The sequence below is a fragment of the Peromyscus eremicus genome, chromosome 20 (assembly GCF_949786415.1).
Source record: "Peromyscus eremicus chromosome 20, PerEre_H2_v1, whole genome shotgun sequence".
Classification (NCBI taxonomy): Eukaryota; Metazoa; Chordata; class Mammalia; order Rodentia; family Cricetidae; genus Peromyscus; species Peromyscus eremicus.
Window position 1 is genome coordinate 49654017 of NC_081436.1, and position 25152 is coordinate 49679168.

Consider the following 25152-nt stretch of genomic DNA (forward strand, 5'->3'; position numbering starts at 1 on the left):
CTCTAGTCCCATACTCCATGACCTCTTGGTCAGAAGGATCAACTACACAGTTGAATGGTGCAAGAAAGTGTCAATTTTAGCTCAAATGTGAAAAGCTCTGATACTATGGACTCACTAAGATGCTAAATTGAGAGAGAATCAAATGTCAGCATCTGCAACATGAATGCTCGTCATATTTAAGGATTTCCCATGACCACTGAGTGTAACCTTCACTAATTTATTCACCATTAAAGGAAAGGACTGATTCTGATATGGATAGAAAAAGATGACTCTTTCTAGTTATAAATATTTTTATGCATAAACTGCATAGACTTATGCTTACTTGGGTCTCCTGAAAATCTTCCTCTCTCTGGCTTCTGTGGATTCACTGTGTTTGAAAACTACTGCCCAGTTCGGAATTTGCTTTTTGCCCCCTTCCCAGCTGCTCTGCACCCTGAGATCATGAGGTGCCCCGCTTCCTGGAAAGGAAAAGTAAATATTGGTTGCTTTAACTGAGGTCATAGTTTCTCCGTGTCTAGACACCACTAACAACTGCTGACTTCCAACCTACCTGGCTGTCCATGAACCAGGTGTGAGAATGGCTTTGATTTGGTTGCATAAAATGTACTTTACTTCCAGACAAGTTTCAAAATGGGATTTTTAGATCTTTAAGAGTGAATCTCCTCTGGGATTTTCTTTTTCTCTGCTCAAGAGAAAGTGACCATGCATAATTGGTGGACAATGTGACAATGGATTTTCTTATCTTTAAATCCACCAGATAAGATTTCTAAAAATTTTTGTAAACTAATCATATTTCTATTTCCTTAGAGGCTCCTTCCTCAATCTCTTAAAGTTTATGTGTGTGTGTGTGTGTGTGTGTGTGTGTGTGTGTGTGAGAGAGAGAGAGAGAGAGAGAGAGAGAGAGAGAGAGAGAGAGAGAGAGAGAGAGAAGAGAGAGCTAATGATCTACTAAAAATAGCATGAGGCAAACAATAGTTTGCTTTGAGAAATGAATGGAAATCATTTGCTCTTTCATGCTTTTTTCCTTCTTGGGTACAGACATTTTTCTTTGTTTCTTTTATTGCTTTTACTGTGTCACATTACATAACAAAAACAAAGTATGACAAAAGACACACATATACACATATGTTTTTTAAGATAATCCGGGGAAATACGTCTTTATGAGTTGGCCTGAAAATTCTGAACTGCATAACTTTCAAATTCTATGTAGTTACTTTCTGAAATGAAATCTGTACTTATACTCTTACAAGCAGACAAAATAAAATCACTTGTTCTGCCAATGCCCGAATAAAATAGAGTCCTCCTATCTATGTCTTTATCTATCTCTGTCTCTGCCTGTCTGTCTGTCTGTCTGCCTGTCTGTTTCTGTCTCTGTCTTTCTCTCGTGTATTGGTGGTATCAGTGAAAAGTTCGTTTTCCAAATCAGTGTCGTTTAGCTTCTGAGATTTCAGGATATAATGTTTCTCTTAAATATTCTGACTATACCCAGGTGGCGGTGGTGCACTCCTTTAATCCTAGCAGTCTGAAGGCAGAGGCAGGTGGATCTCTGAATTTGAGGTCAGCCTGACCTACAGAGCAAGTTCCATGACAGCCAGGGCTACACAGAGAAGCCCCGACTGGAAAAAACAACCAACCAACCAACCAACCAACCAACCAACCAACCAACCAACCAACGAACAAACAAAAGGCCACCACCACCACCAAGATTCTGAGTATAAAATATTCTGTGATTTAGTCACTGATCCACAGGAGGTTTAGAGAAGCAGATCATAATGTATTCTCTGGAATATGATTGTTAATGATTTTAATCAGGAACATAATACTAGAAGCCACTAACAAAGGTAGAAGAAGAGGAGGAGACATCTCTCCTGTTAGATTTGTTGTCTGAAACTTTTAGGTTAATTTATTAGGAGCTAGTCAGTCTCCAGAGGTGTTTTAACAATTTTATTTCTTAGTTTTTTTTTTTTTTTTGGGTGAAAAGAAAATCTATCTCCACAGTGCTAGAATAATAATAATGATAATAATAGCAACAACAACATCAACAAATGTGCTTAGTAAACTATAGCATTATTTTATTAGGCAAACATTAACACAGGCAAGTCCTACCCTCACCCACACTCAGGAGGGTCATGCCCTCACAGTTAAAATGTGGGTAGTTGACTGTCTTTCTAAGCTGCACTGGTGGTTCATGCTAAGACTGAGTAAAGAGAGGTTTACTGAGAATTCTATGTGCTTCACTCCCTCCAAGGGCTTTGCCCATGTGGAAAGTCTGTCTCTGGTTTTTCTTCACAGCCCACACTTACTTGTCCCCTGGTGAAGCCATTTCATATCCAATGCTGTTCAATAACCTTGAGGTTTCCTGTAGCATTTTGAGTTTATCTCCTTTATTATACTGTTGGTGCTTTTTGATATTATTTTTCTATTTTCTTTCTCTGAGTTTCTTAAAAACAGAAAATGTATACAACCAGGTAATAAATGTGAATTAATCAACCAATTAAGATATGTTTTATGAAAAATTTGAAGCTCCTTTGTATTTTGCAAAACCTCTTAACTCTTCATGTCTAAAAAATAGATTACAGTTAGAATAAAAGACCGAATTTCTAAATTTTAATACTGAAATAAAAAAGCAATTAATGTAAGACTTTGTGGGGGAAATGTGTTTTTCCTAGCGAATGAAATTTTCCCTAGAATGAACAATTTTTGTTGGATTTATACTTTGATTAGCTGCACAGAGTTAGAAGAACCCCCGCCCCCAACCAAAGACTGAATATAATACACAATCATTGATTGAGCATTTAAAAAACCTAGTTTAGTTAAATACAAAGCTCTGTTTTTGTGTTTTTTTTTTTTTACCTGATTCATATTACATAAACATGCTTAAGGGACGCCCTGAGCTGTTTCAGAAGTCAGAAAGAATTTGGAGCCCACGGGAAAAAAAGAGGGGAAAGAAAAGGGAGAAAGGAGAGATGTTGACCTGTATAAAGTGAATTTAGGGGGAGAAAGGAACTCCTAATGGAAGCACCGCTTTGCCAGGAAACATTATAATATCTCCCATTTTCATCTTCATAAAATCTTTAGCAAAATTTTCATGATTCACAAGTCCATCCAAGACTTAAATTGATAATTTGAAGAATGTAGTGAAATTGTGAATAAAGTTTCAAAACGAACATAGGACAAGACATGCTATGTACATTTTTACATTGCTGGGGTTTGCTGTTAATGTGAAAGTGTGGTAATGCATTACCTTTCAAAAATAGAAAAATTATGAAATATACCATCAAGTTTAATTGTAAGAAGTGCAACATTTTACAGCACAGAAAATATAAGCTAAAAATACACAGAGAAAATATTTCTAGGGCAGGGTTAATTAATGTGTAAATGCTTATAAAAATTCATAAGAAAACATCCAGACACTAATATGCTTTTAAAAAAAGATGAACAGATAGTTGATAATTAGTAAACAAACATATGGGGATATGCTCAAACTCACTGGATATTAAAATTATAAATTGAAAAATGTCCTTGAATATTATTAAATTAGTAAAATTTTAAACTAATATTATAACCCCACATAGATGTGTTTGCAGAGCAGTATGAATTTATTCTTTGCTATTAGAACTTTAATTTGAACTAGTCTTTTAGTTTATAAAGAAGCTTTTGTTATGTTTCAAAAGCCACAAATGAGCACATGCATAAAACCCTGTATCCCTGGAATTAATTCAAAATAATGCAAAGTGCATAAAATGTCAAATGGATCAAGTTTTTCTTCCATGAAACAAATAAAAAAATCTCTTGATTTTGTTTTTAGACGCAATGGACTTTCAAACACCTATACATTTTTTCCTTAACTTATCTAAGTGTTAGTTTGACTTTAAGACCCAATTTCTCCTGAAGTTTATGTGTTTTCTTTCACTGAAAATAACCAAGACATCATTTCATCTTATTGTACATATTTGACTTGAAAACAGCATAGCTTGACACACAGCTCTGAAAGAATGCTGCAGTTTCAGAACCATCATGGTGGTAAGAAACACATTAATTGTTACTTCTTGAGCTTAATTCATATATAGAGTTGTTCTTCCTTTAAATTAATACAAGTTTTATTTTTTCACATCAAGGTGAGGACTTATACATATCCAAGAATATTAATGCTGGAAATGATTAATTTTTAACTACCATTTTCTTATTAACACAGGATAGCATAATTCATTGCAGCAAATTTAGAAAAACAGAGACATACATGAAGAAAAATATAAAAACTTTTAGCCATTTACCACCCAGACATCCAACATTAATATTTTTTATCTCCGTTTATTTTGTAACAGCTGACAAAAGTGTAAATGTAATGTTCATACTATTTTCTGAACGTCTTTTGAGTTTATACAATCAGATATATTTTGAATTTCATTACTTTTTCCATCTCTTCATAATTTTAAACCTGTGCTGTATTCAAATATCTTTTATTTAATTCGATATCTTGTGTTGAGACCGATCAAAGAAGAAGTTAATAAAAGGAAAAATCCATTTAAATATCTAATAAAAGAAGAGAAACAATATCACCAAATTATGTCTAGAAGGACTATTTCTTTTCCTTGAATTCTTTCTCTCTCAGTTTGCTTCATAGAGCAAATGTCAAGTGTTTTGTTTTTATTGTGATTTTTACCTTAGCTCCAAAGTCAATATTCTGCCATCAGATGTGGGCTTACATGTGAAGAATAGGAAAGGAACTTAACTAGGAAGCACTGAGCCCAGGGAATTGAATTTGCATCTAATTCACTAAGCATACATGTTTACATGACCTTTAGAAAAAAGAATTAAACCATGTTTTTCACTAGCTGTAGGCAATCCACGTTAAAGAGACCATTGAATGAAGAATCTAAAATCCTGTCTACAAGAGGACCAGCCTCACAGAAAACATCTTGAATTCAAATGTATTTCACCCTTACAGTTGTAGAGACATCAGCCTGCCGTGTAGATGCTGCTAGGAAGGCAGGGTGTGGTTTTAGACCTAGAGTGCTTGTTTTAATATTGGTTCAATCATGAGCTACACACTATTTTACTATGCTGGAAGTGGATCCTCCCAAAACTCAAACACAACACTTTAATATTTTATTTCAAAATATCCAGATTTCCTTTTTGAAAATTCTGAATCAACTCATGATCTGTATTCAGTGATGATCTCTGGCAGAAACATAAAATCAAGAAGCAACATTGAAGGGATAGCTCTGTTATTAAATGTCCATCTGGCCATCAGGAAATCACTTGAGCTTTACAGGATTTTACTTTCAGTGTTTATGAATAAAAATATTGTATTATATCATTTCTAAGATTCTACCTAGCTCTAATTGCTTGCTTTTGAAATTTAGTCCTTGTTCATTATGGAAGTATATCAAAATCCCACTTTTATATTGCCGGGAGGCTGCAGTTTCCAAGGACCTCAAAGATAGGATGACATTTAGTTGTTTGTTCATTTTGTTCACAGTCTTACACACTATCCCCAAGGAATATCTAACTAGACATTTACCAGATAAAATGGATGCTCATGTAAACTGCCATAAATACATATATTTAAGACTTGGAGAATGTATGCTTATCATGCCAATACAAAATTGTTTGTTGCCACAGATGATTAAAGTTCAGCTATATCTTGCTGGAATATGTTTTACTTCCTTTAGTGGATATTTGACCTGTATCTTGTGTATGCTAAGGGCTGTAACATTCAAGGAAAGACAGTAGGAGGAGGAAGCATGAGAGAACAAAAGTTCAAAGGGGAAACATATCCTAGAATTAAAATGTATTATAGTATTTGTCTCTCTAAAAATCCCATCTTAAATTCCTGGAAACATATAATAAACTACTCCTTTCTCTTCTTTCTTTTAGGAATTCAAGGAACAACTGAGAGCTATGATCAGTGGGGAGAATGGAATCACCAATTTGGAAAAAAAAATGTGAAACGAGAAATAAAAGCAATATATTAACTCAGAGATCCAAGCCTCCCACCCAAATGAAAAGAATTAATACAATTATATGTGGCCTGCCAGAGCAGAAACCAAAAGCCTCTCACTATTCACTGGGTGGCATCTAAAGATTTAATGTAACGTATTACATAGGTCTCAATTCAATAGCTTTGTGAGCCAGATCATCAATGTTAACCAAGGCTGAGCAAAGAAAGTAGACTACTTTTAGATATCAAACAAAATAAAAGGAAAGTTTCATATAACTAAGGTTTGGTTGATATGCTCACAGAAAGAGGAAACTAAGAATTAAGATCCTCTTTTTTTTTGCTACAAAAGATAAATGGACATTAAAGAAACTAATTAAATCATCCTTTCAGTCGCTTCTCTGTAAGTAAGTGAGGTAAACAGACTCCGTTAGATTTTAAATAAACACTCCAACAAGTATTTAGTATCTACCAATGTATATAAATACTACTCAGAGGCCTGGGGATACATTAATAATGGAAGTCAAGTCCTGTCCTCCTGGAGCTTCCATTCATGGAAGAGAGGAGCAATAACAATAATAGTTACATGTGAAACAACCATAAGTGCATAGAGGACAGAAAATTAGAAGAGAAAGGGGCTGGGTAGGGATTATTTTGTACAGAGGTTCAAAAAATTACTTTGGAAGGCTGACATTTGAGGGCATATCTGAATGAAATGAGAAAGTAAATCAGAGGAACCTCTCTGAATAGGATATTTCAGGAAGGGTAATAGTTTTGGAGTGGGAATATCTTTGGTTTTCCAAGGATGTTTAGGGTTGATCAGTGTGGAGGATACAGAATGTAATAGGACACAAAAGCAAGAGAGGAGTTCAGAAAGAGAGCAGAGGTTATAGTAAGCATGCAGGTCAAGATAAGAATTTCAAAGCTGTCTCTGAGGGAGATGAAAACCTATAGAAGGACTTTAAGCAAAAAGTCACATTTCTAATGTTTTTCAAAAGAGCCTTTCCCAGTGGTACAGGAAGATAAAGCTGTAGAGCATGACTCAACCTGTGGGTCATGACTCCCACACAGATCACATATCAGATATTTTGTATATCAGATATTTACATTACAATTCACAACAGTAGCAAAATTACAGTTATAAAGTAGTAACAAAACAATCTTATGGTTGGGGAAACAAAATGTGGAACTGTATGAAAAGATTGCAGCATTAGGGATGTTGAGAACTACTGCTGTAGAGTAACTTGGACCAAAGCAAGATATTTAGATTTCTGACTAGTTCATCATCATCATGGATCTCGATAATGGAAATGAGATTGAGAGAAGCACTGGGAATATGCAGTCTTTTGAAGGACATATAAAAGGATTTGCTAATAGATGTAGATATTCTAGTTGTTGAGGAAAGATAAATATGACCCATGTAAATATTGCTACAATCCAGCCTTTGCTCCTTTTGTTCATAGATCTATTTCAAATACATAGAACAGTACAGGACATGAAACTAATTGCTTAGCAAATTTATGTCAGATCATTTTTGGAATTAAATATTTAGAAATAAATAAATTTGCCATTTACTGAAATGAAAAAAAATGTGGCCAAAGCTAGGTATATAGGAATCAGAAATTCAATTTTGCATATTTAAAAAATTTTTATTTTATTGTGTTTACAGTAATTTTTAATGCTTCCTTTAGCTTTTGAGATTGTATTATAATCACACCATTTCCCCATCCCTTTCCAGCCTCCAAATCCTGCCATATACCCCTCCTCGCTCTCTTTAAAATCCATGCCTCTTTTTGTATTAATCATTGTTACATGTATATATGTATACACACATATGTATATATATATGTATATATACTTAAGAAACTTCCCTTTGAAATAGACTGAGATCACTACAGAAAACAACAACCAATCAGAACACAGAGCTGTGAGGCCCTGTCCCTGGATACATCCACAAAACAATTCCTGCACCTAAAGCTCAGAAAACACTGTGGAAGAGGGGGCAGAAAGATTATAAAGGCCAGAGGATGAGGGAGCTGGCTGTGAAATTAAATTAACTTAAAAAATTACGTGTGTGTGTGTGTGTGTGGTGTGTGCGTGTGGTGTGTGTGTGTGTTTTGTGTGTGTGTTTGTGTGTGCGCGCGCGCGCGTGCGCGCGTACGCGCGTGTTTATGTATGAGTATGTGTACATGATTGCAGGCTTAGAAGAGGGCTTTGCCTCCCCTGAAGCTGAAGTTTTAGGAGGTTTTGAGCAGCACCCCCAGGTGTTGGGAACCAAATTTGGGTGCTCCTCAAAAAGCAGTATATGCCACTAATTACTGAGCCATCACTCCGGCCTCACGTTCTGCATCTCTTTAGTGAACAAATTAATTAAATATTCAAGTAAGACTATAAACTACCCAGCTAGGTAGACTAGTCAAGGATGGTTGCAGTTTCAGTATTAATTTTGGTGTGGTAATATATGAACCCATGGAAGTGAATTAAAATTCTGGTAACTGATTGTAGATGGAGGAAAATAAGTCTCTCTCTCTCTCTCTCTCTCTCTCTCTCTCTCTCTCTCTCTCTCTCTCTCTCTCTCTCCCTCTCCCTCTCTCCCTCTCCGTGTCTGTCTGTCTGTCTGTCTGTCTCTGTCTCTCTCTCTCTCTCTCTCTCTCTCTCTCTCTCTCTCTCTGTGTGTGTGTGTGTGTGTGTGTGTGTGTGTGTGTGTTTGTGTAAAACTCTCATTAAAGAAGAGGTCATAAATTTGAGAGAAAGTGAGGGCACAAAGGAGGAGCTGCAGTGGAGAATGAGAGACAGAAATAACTAAAATATTGTACTTATGTATGAAATTCTCAAAATATTTTTGAAATTGTGGAAGCTTTGGAGGACAATATTTTTAGTATATCTTGTATGTATATAAGCTATGTACATGTAAGAGAGTATGGGAGCATATGGGAGGGAAGTGATGTAATTATATTTTAATTAAAAATGAACTTATGTGTTTACTAAAGTACCAAAAACCTGTTTGGAGATTTCTCAAAATGTTAAAAAGACAACTACCATATCACCCAGCTATTTCGTTAGTGGTCATTTGCTCAGAGAACTTTACACATTACCAGAGATATTTACTCCCTTTTGTTTATTGCTGCTTTCTAGCAGAAAATTATAATCAACCTCATTGTCCATCACCACATTGATGGACAATGAAAGTCTAGTACATATAACACACAATACTGTTCTGCTCCAAAGGAAAATGCAATCAGAAAATTTTCTGGAAAATGGATCAGATAATGTCAGAAAGAAAAAGAACTACATGTTCCTCCCCAAATGCAGAATCTAGCCAATAATATATGCCTATATAAACAAATGTATGTTTTGTTATGATATAACTTGTAGAGAAGAGAACAAGAAAGACTGTATATTACTGAATGAAAGACTGTGTGCAGGTGACAGACATACATGGATTATGAAAGAAGATGTAAAGCTACTTGCTTTCTAGTTTTAACTCTTTCATTTTGGGTGGTGGTTAGATCTTTAAAATCATCCAATAGCAAAAGCATTAAATTAAATATAAACTTACACAATTTCCGTTTTAAGTGGTTATTCTAACTGTACTGCAATTCACTGAGAAGTATAGACTTTGGGTCTGGTTATTTTGCTGTATGAATATTTTTATTTACAAACTTTTATAGTAATGTATAACACACACACACATACATACACACATTCCTTCACTTACAAGTTAAAATGGACATTCTGTATATCACTACAACAATACCCCTACTAGACACAAGGGAGTGACTAATAAAGGCCCAGTGCCAGGAATAGGTCAATTCTTTTGGAGTTATTATCCTATGAGCTTCTATAGACACCCCACCCCCAAATAATTACAGACTATTCCCACAGTTCTTGGTTACCCTCCAGGACTTGATGATAAGACCATTTGCTGAAGACACCACATGCCAGAGTCATAGAACATGCTGAAAACAAGATCGTACTGACCTGGAAGCTTCATTCCTACTAGCCAGATTTCATAGTGCTAAAACATGCTATGCACAATGCCAGAGGAAAAGAGTAATCATCAGTCATTTCTATGAACACTGAGCTGCAATAATGATTGACCTGTCAAGACACATTCACTGATAACAACTGTGGCACTAACAGCATGGGAGTAAGCAACCACTCTCTGTTTGAATTTAAACTATGCTCCACAAAATGAATTCTGTATCTGGCACCATTAACAGGATAAGAACCTATGGCTACACAGCCCATAGGCCCTCGGGAAAAACCTACTATTATCATGCAGCTAAATGGACATAGTATTAAGCCGACTCCTAATGATTTGTCATTATGACCATAGATCACTGTTTCTTTCAGACTTCAATTGAGAAGTTTCTATTTGCAGTATGTGGTAATGAAAATAGAGCCTCACAACTGGTCAAGGTACAGAGAATAAGAGGCTGCAGAATGCACAGCCCTAAAGGGAACATTTATACTGTACCCAGCATCCTGAAGCTCAGGGATTATTGTGGAAGATGAGGTGGAGATCGATCGTGTAAAAGCCAGAGGTGGTAGACTACAAGGAAATACTGTCATTGGACATAGCAGACATGTTACACCCACATCAGGTAGATCACAAACAACTATAACCCCAGTTCCAGGGAATCCAACTTCTGGCCTCTGTGGGTGCCCACACCCAAATGACACACACACAACACACATATAAATGCTTGCACACACACATAAACAAAAAATAAATCTCACACTGCTCAGTGGTGGCACATGACTTTAATCCCAGCACTAGGGAGGCAGAGGCAGGTGGATCTCTGTGAGTTCAAGGCCAACCTGATATACAGAACTAGTTCCAGGACAGCCAAGGCTACACAGAGAAACTCTGTCTTGAAAAACAAACAAATAAATAATAAATCCCACAAAAAGCTTCCGATTGTTTCAACCAAAGTCATTAAATGGTCCTATCTTGTATATCTTTATGCCAGGACTTTAAAGTAGCATTTGTATCACGACGGGCAGCTATTCTGATCCAGTTAACATTCCCAACTACCTTCCCCCAGCAATAGCTCTATCTTCTGTGGAGGATAACTACCAATATTGTTCTTGTTGAATTTCTCATTGTCCTCAATGACATCACTCAAGTCACTGGAGGGGAGAAAGAGTCTACTTACCCAAGCCAATTCAGTCTGATTGGGTCAGTCTGAATGGACTTGAATCTGAATGGGGAAATCTACAGCAAACAACAGTTGAGGGGGGGGATTCTCTCATCATCTCATTGGAAACACCTGAAGGCAATTCATTAGCAATTTGTTCTATTTTTAGGTACAGAAAATTTCTGCTTCCTCCCTTTCATGGACTAATTGTTTAGAATACACACCAATGCGTGAGCTGCTCTGAAAATCTGTGAATTGGCTAGTGTTCATCACTATTATTTGGTAACTATGAACACTAACTTGCACACTCATATGCTAACTCATTTTTATTTGTCTAATTGTTTTTGTTTTGTTTTGCCTTTTCATTGCTATTGTTAGTATTGTTATTTTGAGATAGGGTCCCTGTATAGCTCTGGGTGGCCTGGAACTTCCTACATAGAGCAGACAGTCCTCAGACTTGTATTGCTTCTCCTGCTTCTGCTTTTGAGTGCTACAATTGTAATCATCGAACTGCCCTCTGGCTTACAGAGGCTAATTCATATGTGTGGGTCCTATGTTGTATTTCCTGTCTGTCCCTTGTGCCCAGTGCCCATTCATCTGCCCTGAAACTGCTTTTACAAAGTTCAGGTTGCTATAGACAAAGCAAAGCCCTATGCTTTCTTTGATTTATGTTTCCATATAAAAACACATTTTCCCTTTTTGAATAACCTTCTAGATGCATTTACGTGTTCCATCCCAATTCCCATTAATCCTACTTGGAACTTGATTAAGATTTCAAATAATTTATAACTTCATTCTGTAAAAATTGGTATATTTACATGATTAATCCTTACCATTGACTAACACTCTCCCTGTATGTCTATATGTATAGAACTTTACCATGGCCTTTATTAAATTTTCAGGAATTTTTTCTCCAATGGGCTTCATAATTATGAAGTTTAGTGAATGGCATTTTATGATTCGTATTATTATTGCAAATGGGATAGTCTCTGCAACTTGACTTATAATGAGTCTTGCATTAAAAAGTAGAGAGAAGTCCTATTTTTGTGAGACTCTTGGAATGAAAAGAAGATTAGTATGACAAGGAACACTGGTGTAGACGACAAAGAGGTCTGAAGCTGGATGATGAAATGGCACATTGGGATTTTCTTGCCAGAATTTAGAGTAGTGTACAATCTCTATTTTCTTCTTGTTGCCTATATTTGACTTATTAGAACCCACAGTCCAAACTTCTATCTGCATATGATACACAGTCATATATTAAATTCTAATATCTATAGTAGAAATTTAACCAAGGAAGAATATAATGTATTCTCTGAATGTATTACAGCCCTGTTGCTATAATATCACTGATTCACAACTGAAACTATGACTAGAGATGTTATCTTTGAGTAATGAAGTGTTATATGACTTGTGTGTTTTAGAAATAATTTTTCTCCCACCCAGTTAGATCATTTGGACTATCATAGCTAGTGGGTGCCAAAAACTGAGCCACGTGAGACTATATAGTCATGAACTTCACATCAAAGGTTTACATTCATGTCTGTTTTGAGATGATGATTTCCTTTAAAAATTACCTTTTATTTTGGTGCAAAAATACTATAGTTGGATTGCTCCCAGGGATAATCCCATGAGATAGGTTATCCAGATTTTATTGAAAAGCCACTTACTTCTCTATTCTTCACTTGATTCTGGGGTTTTGTCCAATGTCCTGGACATCTTAATGTGGTGATCACTGCTCTGACCATCAGACCTCTAGAGGTAGAGGTGACAACCTCTGCTGTTTTGTCTCTCTATGGTCCCATGTTCTTCCACAGTAACCTTTTGCTCTGAAACCACACAAGGACTATTTGTAGAAGGAGTACATATGTACTTTAAAATATACTTTGCAATGAACTATATTCTTTTCAGGTATACAGGAAACTCTGGTCATTGATATTAAGTCAGACATCAGTTTAATAATAGAGAATGGGCCAGTAAACCTCCAATAATGCTCCGTCATAATGACAACAAGCAATAAGACATTACCAAGACAACTGAGATAATTTCATAAATAAGAGAAAGAACAGGGATGAGAATCCATTTCAGAACCCCAGTTACAATTTGAAGGGATGATAGAAGATGGAAAAGGAGCAAAGAAAGAGAAGAGGCTGGGAGTGAGACGAGTGGTAATACTGCTTGATGTGGTCATGAGAAAGGCTAGAGCAAAAAGCTTAAGGAGGGACTCAACTCCACCACAGGCTGCAAAGGGGCACAAGAGAAACGGACAGGTACTTTGGCACAACATATGTCAAGGTAACCATAACAAGATCAGTCCAGTGATGAGAACAAAATTCCAGACTGATGAAAAAAGAAAATGGAAGAGAAACAAATACATGAGGAGATGGTTAGCAAAAAAATATGAGTGGCCAAAAGATTGGGTCAAGGCAATAATTGGGGTAGGTTTTTTCACTGTTGAAGATGTGTAACTCTGAGGTTGTAGGGATGTCAGTTAGAAAAGTAAAACCCATTCAGAGACAAACAGATAACTAGGGTGAAAAAGGTATGTCATTTCAGGACAAATTATTTGGGAAGGTGAGGTCAAAAGGTGTTTAATGAGAGACTTAAGAAACCTTACATTTTAGTGAGGAGAAATTAAAACATAGTAATTGAGATGCAAAAATACCACCAATGGGGAAGATGAGGTAATTTTTGTCTGATTTCATCTCTTTCCTTGTGTGAAGATGCAAACCAGGGACCAGGAATTAGAGACCTGAACAAGAGGATGAAATGAAATTCCTCCAGACAGGAAACCTGAGAGCAAGTAAAGGAGGACCAGTATAATGAGATCTCTGGGTATCACAAATGTAGCGATTTGTGAAGCAGTGAGATCTCTAGAGAATCACAAATGCAGTGGTTTGTGAAGCAGTGAGATCTCTGGGTATCAAAAACACAGTGATTTGTGAAACTATCTACTTGATATAGTATCATACTTTTCCTTCAATATTTCACTTTTCTGGTAAAGGAATGAAAATATAGGTTATATAATTTGTACATGGACTTAGTTGGGGTTTTTTTTTGCCAGACAAAATGAGCAAGCTAAAATATATATGAGTATTCATACCAAAATGTTGCATACTGATCCATAGAATTTAGACTGGATAAAGTGGAGATTGACAACTTGACAGTGATCTGGGTGTGAAGGAGCTAAAGAAAAAGATACAGTTCATATATCATAAATATTGAATCAGACAAAAACATGCTGGAAGAGGGAGAATAGAGAAAATATAATGGAGATAGTAAAAGTTAAGAGTTGGATGCTTGACTTAGAGAATTTGGTAAGATTATCAGTGGTGTTGGGAATTGGTCAGGGCAACTGACTGGGAGGCTGAGATCATTCAAGCTAGGAAAGTCACCAGTTACAAAGGTCAGACAGATGGGTGGCTTGGAGAGTATGACTGGTAACTCACCAATTGTGATAAAGTTGACCATAGGGCTTAGAGAACCAGTGACCTTGATACTGAGGAAACAAATCAGTGAGTAGAAACGACATACCAGGGCTACAGGGTGGCAAATTCTTCACAGAAGAAGAATGGAGGTGTAACTAGGGAGCAATGAAATGATTGTTGGACAATGAACAACAGACCCAAAGGATATGTGACTTGGGAGAAAAGTTGAACTCTGTTTAATAAAGAGATGAGGAAATGGTGTCATCCTTATGTGGCTATGTTTTGCTTAATGGAAAAAGAAGAAAGGAATATTCACAAACCAAATAGAAGATTCAAGCATTTCTTTCTGATGAGAGACTGAGTTCCAGAATCAAGTAAGGAGTACTTGGGATAGGAGAGTTTGATGAACAACTCAGAGAAGTATAGAATGGGTCATTTTTCTTTCATTTTGTTTAAAAGTTAATTTTGAGATTTTAACTTTCATAATGAATAATTACACTCTAAATAACAGCAATCTGTTTTAAATTAGCATCTTATTATAAAAATGTTCATGGTTACAGTTTAAAATTCAAATAGCCTGGCAGGTTGTTGAGCTGAAATATGAATGCTCTCCCACAGTTATACTCTCTTGAAGCAATAATGATTAATGATATCTTGTATATTATCCCAGGAATATTAAATCCACAATGGTAAAATAATGATATACACATTGCCTTGTACTTTTATATGTTTTATTCAATAATTTTCTAGCTTACTTTGGCAGTAGTATATCTCTCTATATGTAGAACATCACTCCATCATAGGATATGCCCCATTAAAATGCGCATGTGATCTTTTCATACTGTCATTTTCTCTGAAGACTTAGAAGCATCAGGGCTAATCTTGATTATAAGTGTCTTAATCAAGTATATTTGCAAAGATTAATAAAGAGCCAAGTTGGAAGCCATAAATCAGTGACCAGATTAGGGATGTTAACTTTCAGCAAGCATCTAACCCAGCAATGATTTGACAACTTCCCCTGCCCCTGTCACATACTAAACAAGCAGAAAGTCAAACCCTTGATCAGGGCCAGTGGCACTGCCATTCTGAAGAAGACACTTGCATTGACACTATTGAAACTAATTTTTAACTAAACTAACAGAGAAAGGAAATATAAGTTATCTGTGAACTGTGATCATTCACTGGTCTTCTACAGCCCCAGGAATTGTATGCCATTATCATCTCTCTGTGAATAATTTTTATGGTCTTATTGTCTAAATATATTTAAGCATTAAACTTACTTATTTAAGTATTCATCTTGGTGTAAAGCAATAATGGCAATGAAAACAAACATCTCAGAATGAAAGGCTCAGCATCTGGCAAATACTAGAACCAACAATTCTACAAATTAGTTTTTATACAGCCATCTCTCAACTTATAAAATAGGTGAGCTCTTGAAAAATTGGTTTTAGAGTAAAACCTCTTTTCCATTGAATTTATTACAAAACAGAAAATGTATTGCTTCATAAAATCCTTACAGCCGCTAACCTTTTTGAAAGATTTTAAAAGAAAACTAGTTTTTTTTTTTTTGAGGTTATGTGAAGAGTTTTGCTGAAGTTTGCAGCACATTAGCTACTGCCCAACTCTTACATATCTCTCATTTTCTTTTGTATCCTGTTTGGTCATTTCATCATTTCATGAGAAACTTCAGCTAGAGATCATCCAACTCCACATTTAATATCCAGGACTTGGCTTAGGTCCTTTCCATCACATAACATTTTTTCCTCTATATAATGGAATATTTTTTTGGCCTTGCCCAACACTTAATCATAAATTTTTAGAAGACTCTTCCCCTTTTAACCCTACCTAGATTCTCAGTCAAGCACTTTCAGGTCAACGGCAGTTCCTCAGTGATAGATCACATGACCTTCTTCTTGCCAACAGTGCTCCAAGACTCCTTAAATATGTTGCCTGGAATGAGAACAGTTATGATTGATAAGCTGTTATTGATTCAGTAATTATCTCAGGCTAGAGAATACATGACATCACTTAGGAAGAGATCTTTCTCCTTTTTTTTTTCTTACTTTGTAGCTGAAAGGACATTGGATTAAAACTACTAGCACATTTTTTTTTTCACCTTGGTAACAGAACCAACCAAATAAACAGGAGAGATCTAAGAAACACAGCACCACCAGGTGGGGATGGCATCATTTGAATTCATGAACTGGGCCCCTCCTGTAATCTAACTTTCACCTTTTTGTTGTATTGTCTGATGATGTTCATTTTATCATCATCACTGTGATTATTATGGCTAATATTTTTTATCCTCTTGCATAGGCCCTTGGTCACTTCTAACTTTATTGGTCTAACTATTGGTAAAAATTTAGGAAAATCTCATTTGTCTTAGCAGACAGACAGACAGACAGACACACACACACACACACACACACATACACACACACACACACACACACACACACACACACACACAGCACCAAGTAGTAAGGAAGAAATGTGGAGTGGCCAAGTAGAGACAGGTTTGCAGGACTTCACAGGCCATATCTAGCATTTGGGGTTGCACAGTTGATACAGTGGAAATTTGTTGAAAGTTAGGAATCTGACAGTGATGAAAAAGAGAATGAGGAGAGACAAATGTGGCCACAGAGTGATGAAGAAGTAGACTGAATAATTCCTGTGGCAGATGATAAAGGCTTTAACCAGAGGAAATGGCAAAGACTGGGAAAACTGTAGGATTTGAATCGATGTATTACAGAAAGATTTATGGATCATAATTGGTTTCATCAGCACAGATATTGGACAACTTACTGTGTTAAACTGTACAACTGATGCATTCCTGATGCTCTGAAGTTTTGTCTTTCTGAATTTAACTTTTATAAGACTCTGGGTGTGCTTTTGAATACTGTGGATTATTCTGTAGCATCCATCTGTTGTTATTATCAGGGTCTGGCCTCGCTCTTTCTCACCCTACCCCTCATGTAAGGAATGCAATACACAAAATCATAGTCAATGAAATTTGCACATACTCCCCTTTTAATCAGCCAGTGTCATTTCTTAATTACTGGAATAGGTGTCTTCTGCAGCACTGTGTTTAAAGTGGAGGATTAATCCGGATGCCTAGATGACATGGAGGGAGGCATAAAGTTACCGCTCAGAGTGTTGCTTCGGGCAGCACGTTTTTATGTTTCTCTGCTGTCTCTTTATCTGTCAGAAAGGGAAAGGTATTTCTGCTCTGCACTGATCTCTTGCGCTGTCATACACAACTAACCGAGAAATAATATTTTTCTAGGTAATGTACTTTCATGTTTGATTTATTGGAATTTCATGAAGTCTTGACGTGGTTTTGAAGTTGTCTTTAAGGAACTGGTGGCTTTTGCATTTATTAAGTTGCCTTCCCAAATCACATTCTTTCAAACCCCTGAAAAAAAACCTGCAAAAGAGTTTCTTATTTGATTCTACTGGAACGTATACAAGCCAACAGAGCTACTGTGAGCAGCTTGGTAAACTATTAAGTGTGGGTATATACAGATTTACTTCAATTTATACAAAGATGCATTCCTGAAAATTTAATCAGTTTTAAAATAAACCCAGTACACTTTGTAAAACAAAAGTAGAATATTTTAAAAGAATGCAGCAATTAATTCATATCATCTATTTTCTGTCTCTCTCTCTTTTTTATCATCAAAGAGATTTATATTGACTATTTATGAACAACCCATTTCTATTAATGATGTTCAATAAACAGTAATTACAATGATAATTTTTCTCAGTAATATAAAACTGTGATATAGTTTACTATCTCAAATAGAATATTTTACATATACTTCCAGTAAAAGAATATTTTTATGCCAAATTATCCATGATGGTTCAAATGTCACTAATATTATCATCTACAAGAACAAACAGGCAATTAGGGTCTTGTTTACATGGGTGTTGTCAAATACAAGAATTTGTTTTCACTCTGTGTTCTCTTCATTAAGTCATTAGTGTCCTTAACAAATGAAACAACTGTTTAAAATTAGATTTGTTTTTATTTTTCCTTAGTTACAAATGGCCTATATTTGAAAGTAGGAATCCAGACTCTTGGCAACATATGTACTATAATCAATGTATGCTGTCACTAGATAAGCAAAGATCCAGGGGAAGAAAGAGAATAGATACGGGGGAAATGTATGTGCAGTTTAGATGCTGCAGGACTACGTTTTCATATCAAAAGATTTGAGAATCTCATAGAGAATCGATATCCAAGGTAGGTTGTTGATGAGTCAGAAGAGCCTGAAAGACCACCCATATTTTACCACACAAAAGCTCCTTCAGAGTCAAGGATGAAGAGATGCAGCACAAAGAAAAGGTGTAAGCAAGAAAGCATGAGCTAAGTCATAAACATGGAGTTTGTGAGACATAGCAGTTTGGAAAAAAAAATGTCCCCAAAGGGAGTGGCACTATTAGGAGGTGTGGCCTTTTTGGAGTAGGTGTGGTCTTGTGGGAGGAAGTGTGTTACTCTGGAAGTGAGCTTTGAAGTCTCATATACGCTCAAGGCACACCCAGTGAGACAGACCACTTCCTGTTGCCTTCAAGTCAAAATGTAAGACTCTCTGCTCTGTCTCAAGTAGCATGTCTGCTTGAATGCCACCCCATTTCCCACCGTGATGGTCATGGACTAAGCCTCTGAAACTGTAAGCCACTCCATTAAATTTTTTCCTTTATAAGGGTTACTGTGTTCATGGTGTCTCTTCACAGCCATAGAAACCCTAACTAAGACATTAAATAAACATGAATTGGGTAATACAAATAAAGGGAAACGAATAACTGGCCCCGAAGAGCATTCCTGAACAAGGACTGGGAGGTCTTTGGGTAGAGTGTTAAAATTCCATAATTTTAAGAGGACTGAATACTTAAGAGAAACCTTCTGGATAACATTTTCCTCCAAGAGTGGAAGGAAGTTCAAGGTTTTAGGCTAGAACTAGTATAATGGAGAGTAGAGATGATAACAATGACGCCGAAAGTGTTCATCTAACAGCTCCACTGATAGATCTCATACTCAGTGGTGCAAGTCTGAAATTCTCACCCTGATTCCCCTGTGTTTTCTAACACATGAGCATCTTTTGGCTGTAGTTGCCCAAAAAGCAAGGCTTGTCCTCCTTGATCATTTCCAGTCTCTCTGGCACTAGGTTAACTTCACTTGGTCGACTAGAAACTTCTTAAGAATACAACATATTGTTGGTAAAACTTAAGACAGGGGTATATCTGTGTTGAAAAGTCATTTTAGATGTATTTACAAGGTCTCAATTTACTTTAAAGATATGACAGGTCTCTACAAAATGCTTCTGTTTTTCTATAACCAATTTTTTAATGTGCATAAGAAAATGTTTTAACTTTTTTTCATTTTCTTTTTTTCTTGAAGAGCTTGAGAAGTCCTGTAGTATATAGCTTTCAGTGAACTCTATAATATAATCCACAGACACTGAGGTCCAAAGTCACTACAACACAGATCTTTCTTCAAGATTGCATGGTCTAAGCCTTTGATTTGAAAAGGAAAGCAAAGGAAGCAATATAAGCAATTAGAATTACTTAGATGATGCAGTAGTGTTGTGCTGGCTGATGGAGTTGAGGATAAATGCTTCCCAGGCCCATAGGCCTCCTCTGTGTGTGACTGCAAGAGGAATGATTGTATGATGGGTGAGCTTGATGATCTATTATTGATCTTTTTAATTCCATATGAAGCTAATAAACAAATATGTTAGACAAACTGGACAGAAAATAATGGGTACATTTAATAGGGAATACTTTTAGAAAATGTTTCTTTTCTTGTTCTTATTTTTGCCTTTGATGCTCAAGTGGGATTATGTGGAGACTGTGGAGATGCTGTGATACTCTACAGCTGGTAAGATGAAAGAAGCACCGTCCCTTGTTGTTTCTAAAGGGCTAATATTAAAACTTAGGAACAGCTCATCCACCAAGGACAGGTCCCAGTCCCACCACCCAGGAACCTCCCAAACAGTTCAAGTTCATCAACTGTCTCACTTATCCAGAGGGCCTGGTCCAGTTCCATGGGGGCTTCTCAGCCATTGGTTCACAGCTCATGTTTCCGTTAGTCTGGCTATTTGTCCTCGTGCTTTTTCCAATCATGGACTCAATATCTCTTGCTCTTACAATCCCTCCTCTTTCTCCCTGATTGGACCCCCATGAGCTGACTTTTTGGAACTTAGGGCCTATGCTGGGATACTTTGCTCAGCCTTGGTGCAGGGAGGAGGGGACTGGACCTGCCTCAACTGAATCTACTAGGCTGGGCTGACTCCCCAGGGGAGACCTTGCCTTGGAAGAGGTGGGAGTTGGGGTGGATTTGGGGGGGGGGGAATGTTGGGAGTGGAAGGAGGGAGGACTGGGTAATCCATGGCTGATATGTAAAATTAAATTAATTATAAAATACAAATATTTATAATAAAAAAACACAGGAACAGTTGTTAAAACATGGACTTTAGAAGAATAGAGGTTTTCTACTTTCACTTTTAATGAAGGATAAAAGTTACAGTGTAGAGCCAATGAAGAGTAGACACTGTTTTTGGCTGTGAGCCTAACCTTTAATTGTGGCTAAGTCATCTGTCTCAGCTTCGCATTTTGTGGCACTCCTCACAGTGGAAGCAGGTGTGTCTCTGACTCTTTTGCCTGCTCTTGGGACTCCTGTTCTCTTATTGGGTTCCTTGTCCAGCCTTGATATGAAGGTTTTTACCTAGTCTTATTATATCTTGTTTTTTCCTGTTTGGCTGCTGTCTCTTGGAGAGCCGCTCTTTTTTGAAGAGAAAATGGAGTGCAGAATAAATCTGAGAAAATGAAGAGATGAAGGAGATTGAAGGAGTGGATGGAGGGGAAACTGTGGTAAGAAAGAAGTACCTATTTTCAATAAATAAAGAAAAAGAAAAAATTTAAAAGTAAAAAAAAAAAGAGTAGGTATTATAGTTAACATGTTATTTTCTTACCTAGATGTGTTTAAGCCACACTTCATCCCATGAGTACTTTAGATGACTTTAAGTATTTTATAAATTGTACAAAAAAAAGAGTGAGTAGGTAATGGAATTCATGTGAGCTTAAATTAGATGTATTTTAGTAGATTTCTTGTGTGATTGTGATAAACTACCCATGATGAGATGGTAATGGACTATGCCAGTTACTCAAATTGCCCATTTCGAATGCTAGTTTATTTGTTTACATGTATACAAAAAACAAGGCAATATGGTTTTCACATTCCTGGTTTTGGTGAACTAAGAACCCAAGAAACTAAATCCGATAAAATTCAGAATGTATATTTAAAGTCATTCCAAGCAAAACAAACACACAGTAAAATAGTAATAAACTAGTACCAGAAACTGGAGTGAGATGGAGAGTATCATTATCTAAAAATTTTAGGAAAAATAGTATAAATTATTTTAGAAAATAAAATGTTTAATTCCAATTACTGCTCTTCAATCTTCTTTTCACTTCATCCTGATGCTGATGTGATGTAACACATTTTCCCTGTTTATTTATTCTGGGTAAATTGTCTGGGATATTTAATATTTTCTTACTAGTGTGAACTAAATTTTATGGGTGCAAACTGAGCTGATAACTTTGTACACAATTTGACTTGTTCCAGAATGATCCACTTAGTTGATTTGTTTAAGTCCCAAAACCATGACCCTGTGGATACAACTCACAGAGTTACTAGCCATATAAAAGAAGTGGTATTGCCTCAGGGGGAAGGTTACCCTAAAGGATGCCTGCTGCCTGCCACCCCTCCCTGTGGAATGCCCTAATGGCAACTCACACTTCCCTCAGAGGGAAAGAAACTCAAAAATAAACAATCAGGACCTCTCCCAGACATCTGACACAGTATTCACAAAGCACTCTCAGTCCTACAGGCTATTTTGTCAGCCTCAATCTTTAAAGTGTGAAACATAACCTCAATCTTTCAAGTATGACTGTAACAATTTAAAGGAGACATTCAGCAAGAGCATTGACTGCCTCGACCTTCACTTGGCTGCATTTCAAAGAAACGGCACTGACCAGCTGAGCAATTCTGTTTCATACTTGACAGAAAAGGCGAATCTTATAAACAAGGGAAAAACTAGCTAGATTAGAAAACATTACACCAACATGGTTTTGTGCCACAAAGTACACTCAAATAAGCAGTAATGAGTTTTATTCAACTGCTATGTGAGTCTATTTGATGCCTTAAATCTATTTCTTCCATGCAGGTATAGAGGTCAGCTTGGAAGTATGTGGTAAAATGCTTTCTGGTGGTTTTTTTTAATGAGAATGGCTTAGACTCCAGAGAGTGGAACTGTTTGGGAAGGATTAGGAAGTGGGGCCTTTTGGGAGGAGGTGTTGTCTTTTTGGAGGAGATGTAGCATGGGAGTGTCTTTGAGATTGAAAAAGCTTTAAAAAGCTCTCTCTCTCTCTCTCTCTCTCTCTCTCTCTCTCTCTCTCTCTCTCTCTCTGCTTGCTGCCTGCAGGTCAGGAAGTAAAGCTCTGAGCTCCTACTTCAGCCATGGACTAACCCTCTAAAGCTGTAAGCAAGCCCCCAATTAAATGCTTTTTTTTATAATTTGTCCTGGTCGTAGTGTCTTGGCACAGCAACAGAACAGTAATAAGACAACTACCAAGTAGTTTGTCCTTTTCAACTGATTAATAGTCAACCGTAAGTGTCTGATATGTCTCATTTGCTCACACAAAAGTACTGACAATGTGTCAGCATGTGCACCTACACTCACAAATTCCCAATTACAACAAAAGCCATGCTCAGTTAATAGGACAGGGTATAAAAGCACTGGCTCAAAGTGGATTGGGGTCAGGTAATGATTTCCAGCAAACATGAACTCAAGGCAGGTAGAAAACGTGTCCAGGTGTTATCTTATTGAATAGTCTCAAAAAGACACCATAGGATAAATAACTATTTTATTATTAATTTTTTAAGTAGGAAATTTAAACTTCATGCCTTACTGAGTAAAGTGGGTATAAATTTTATACACTAGCATACAGCTGGCTCTGATTAGTATAGAATAGATGAGATAAATCAAACCATGGGAGGATAGATTTGAAAGATTGTGGAGTTTTGCATTACACTATTTTATCCTAAGTAGATATAATTAATTCTGAATGGTATTATGATGATTAATACTGATTATTAACTTGGTGGTCATAGAACCACTTAGCTGTAGCTGAAGTTTTCTCCAGTTCTGGCTGGACTACGGTCAGGACAAATCTCTCTCACCCACCAGCCCTGCAGCTGCTTAGACTCAACCAAGTAAACACACAGAGACTTATATTGCTTACAAACTGTATGGCCACCGCAGGCTCCTTATTATCTAGTTCTTATATATTAAATTAACCCATACCTATTAGTCTCTAAGTTGCCATGTGGCTCATTCTTATCGGTACCTTACATCTCGCTTTTCATGGCGGCAACTGGCAGCGTCTCTCTCTCTCTCTCTCTTTCAGCCTTCCACTTTCCAGAATTCTCCTCTCTCCTTGTCCTGCCTATACTTCCTGCCTGGCTACTGGCCGATCAGTGTTTTATTTATTAACCAATCAGAGCAACACATTTAACATACAGAACATCCCACCTCACTTAGCAAACAAGCCTCTGGCACACTTGTGAGGTCCTGCCTACATTGTGTTAGCCTCTAGACCTCTCTGTAAGGGATTAGCTTGGGTTCAGCAATTGAGGTCTGTAGATGCCCTTTAAAAGTTACAACTACCATTTCTTAGTCTTGAGTCCAAGACCGAATTAAGAGGAGAAAGTTAACAGAGTACCAGCACTCATTGCTAGCTTCTTCCTGACAATGGACAATGTAGCCAGAGGCTTCAAGCTTCTTGGCTTTTCCACCATAATGGATATGCCTTCTAATTGTGAATTACAAATAATACAAATAATATAGAAATACAAATAATATAGATAACCTAGGAGGACAATTTAAAATCCTAACCTAAAAAATTTTTCTTCAGTACAAATTTTTCACTTCCCTTTCATGGTTATAGTGTTTTCTCCTTCCTCCCACCATGCAACTCATAGCCCTACAACATAGGGAAGGAAATAGAAAAGTCTTTGAGAGAAAAACATTGTTTTCTACTACTCATGCTTATTGCTTCTACCTGTGTACTAAGCTCACAGGCAGCAGCCATGCTCCATCTTTTTTTGCTGTGTAGTGTTATTAAAAAAAAAAAGGCGTCTCTTTTCTTAAAGTGGTTTGTTGTTGTTGCTTATCCTTTGTCCAAAGAATTGCAGAGATTGTGTATGTACTATATTTTCCTAGCTTTATAAAATTTTGAAAAATGCCAGAATGAGAAAGAAGAGCAGAAGATGTTCCAAAGCATTGACAACTCTTCATGAGAGATGCATTTTGAGCGAAACTTGAGGATGAGTAGAGATTAGCAACACAAGGAAGGGAAAAAAAAGAGTTGCAGAAGGTAGGAAGAACACCTGCAAAATCAAAGAGACATGAAAAGGCATACTGCACTCGAACAAGCGCAAGTAGTTCCAGATGTGCAGAGGGAATCCGTATTGATAAATGGCAAGGGATTAGAAAGAGCAATAAAACTGTTGGTATATTTATGCTCTGCAGCTACTGTAACATTCTAGATAGTACATTCTTATCCATTTACATAT